At 49.1% G+C, this 2,226-nt stretch overlaps 1 pseudogene; it reads left to right on the plus strand.

Moving 5' to 3' along the window:
* The first annotated feature begins 1,124 nt into the window (after positions 1-1,124).
* LOC114074733 lies at positions 1,125-1,731 on the plus strand (annotated as a pseudogene).
* Positions 1,732-2,226: the final 495 nt, after the last annotated feature.

Consider the following 2,226-nt stretch of genomic DNA (forward strand, 5'->3'; position numbering starts at 1 on the left):
CACCCCAGTTCAATGTCCCTGCACCGGTTACTGATCAGCCCAACCAGTGGTGCGTAGAAGGCCAATACCAGGTTTACAGGGATGCTAAGCTGCTCAATAATAAGGGGTCATGATTCATACTCTGACAGTCAAGCTCCGGGTTCTTACAGGGAGTCTCCACACGGTCCCTGCTATACATGATCTCTTCACCCGCCATCAGCTCAAGTGGATGGCTAGGAGCGTGGGACGCTACAGTGAGGAGTTGGTGCGAGATTTCTACGCTTCTTACGTAGAGACTTTTTGGGCTTCTTTGGATAGGCGATCTAATCTCGCCAAAACAGGCACCACTTACCCATTGTTCGAGTCCGTGGCCGCAGGATGGATATCTTTTTGCCCACCATTCACTGTTTCTTATACGGTGCTGATACAGATGTCACAAGGGACCCTCTCACCCCCGAGTTTGACTACCATTAGAAACTGATTAAGGAGGGCCATTTCTAGCTAGACAAGGTTATGAGAGAGACCACCAAGAGGTGGATATCCCATCACATTTTTGTGGATCGTGAGGGTGCAGACTGGGTGTTGGAGCCCAGAGGCTTTATCAAGAAGGCCAACCTCACATTTGCTGCCAAGTTCATCTGGCTATTGGTCCGCCACTGCCTATCCCCCACAGTCGCTGACAACATTCTTACATGAAATAAAGTAGTGTTGGTTGCTGCTACAATTGCGGGGTTCGAGGTTGATTTTCCAAGGTTGTTGCTGGCAGTCATCCATGAGAGGGCCATTAAGGCCTCAACCACTTACCCCTTTCCCTGTATGATTTTTGAGTTAGGGTCTGCTGGAGTGCCCATTTGGCACATTAATGTTCTCAAGACTCCTGTTGGGATAGTGGACATTGGTCTCATCCGGGATGAGGCCAATGAGGCGTCACCCAACAGAGGGCCCAAAGTAGAGGTGCAACCGCTAGGTGAGAACTTGCCGGACACGGTTGAGCAAGCCCAAGAGGCTGATCAAGCTACATTAGAGCCTATTGACACCACCCCAGTTGAGTCTATCCCAGGCACTAGCAGAGCCCCGAGTTCCTCTGATCTACACCATCAACAGCACTGGTCCTGATTTCTAGGGTCCAAAAGTTAGAGGCCCAGATGGCCACATTGTTGCATCATATCCAGCCTTGGATGCAGAGGTCCATTGCTAAGGCGGAGGATTGGATCGAGAAGAAGATTGCCAGCAGACAGAGAGGAATATTCTAGCAGTCCACCAGCACCTTGATACGTTCGAGTTGAAAGCTCTCACCCGGACAGCCCCTACTATTGATTTGACTACTCTCCAGGCTGCTGTGGCGAGTCTAAATAATGATGTGGATGTCATTCTGAATGTGCGGGTACCTTAGCCTGAGGTCACACCTAGCTTGCTGAGGATACAGTGCTTAGTGCACTATTTTAGACCACCGTTGCGCCACCGCCTCCGCCACGTGAGAGTGCCAAGAGGCACCGCCCCAGACAGAGTGATGAGGTTCGGGCTATAAAGAAGGAGCACACTGAGTTGGAGGCCGCGAGGAGATCCTCTTTGGTAGATGAGGAGGCCTGGCAGATGAGGTCTCGTGAGTTGGCAACTGGGGCGTCTAGCTCCAGGCTTGAGGATGTTAAGTGGAGCACCACTGAGGGTGCATACATTGTTGCGGACACTACTGATGGTGTCTCTACTACTGATGGAGTGGGTTCCGAGCAACCGGACCCGCCAGCTCGTTGATTGTCGACGCTATGCGCCTTAGGTTTGCTTCACCTACCACCTTGTTCTTATATTTCTTATGCATTGGGGACAATTGCATGCTTTCTTGTTGGGGGTGGGGTAAATGGAAAGTGAGTGCTAGGGTGAAGTCTGAGTAGTCCAACTCACAATCCTCCCTTCGGGTTTTCTTGGATGTGTTCTTTTGCCCCAAGAGACTGGTTATTTTCTAGTTGAACCGGCATGTTAGTATTTTGTACAAAGTATGAATGTGAAATCTGAAGCATGAAGGATAAATATAAGGATATCCCGTTTTAAAGAGAATGCTTGCATGATTAGGCATCGTGAATGTTCAATGTGTTAGCTCTTAGCATGACATAGAGATACACCATTGCATAACCCTCAATCTAACACTCAAACTAGGTGTCCGATAATCTGGTAGGGTAATGAAGTGTTAAGAGAGTGTGAGGAAAGTTGAATAGTCTAATGTTGGTACCTAGATAGAACTTGCTTAGTTAG

This window comes from Solanum pennellii, chromosome 11 (genome assembly GCF_001406875.1).
Source record: "Solanum pennellii chromosome 11, SPENNV200".
Lineage (NCBI taxonomy): Eukaryota > Viridiplantae > Streptophyta > Magnoliopsida > Solanales > Solanaceae > Solanum > Solanum pennellii.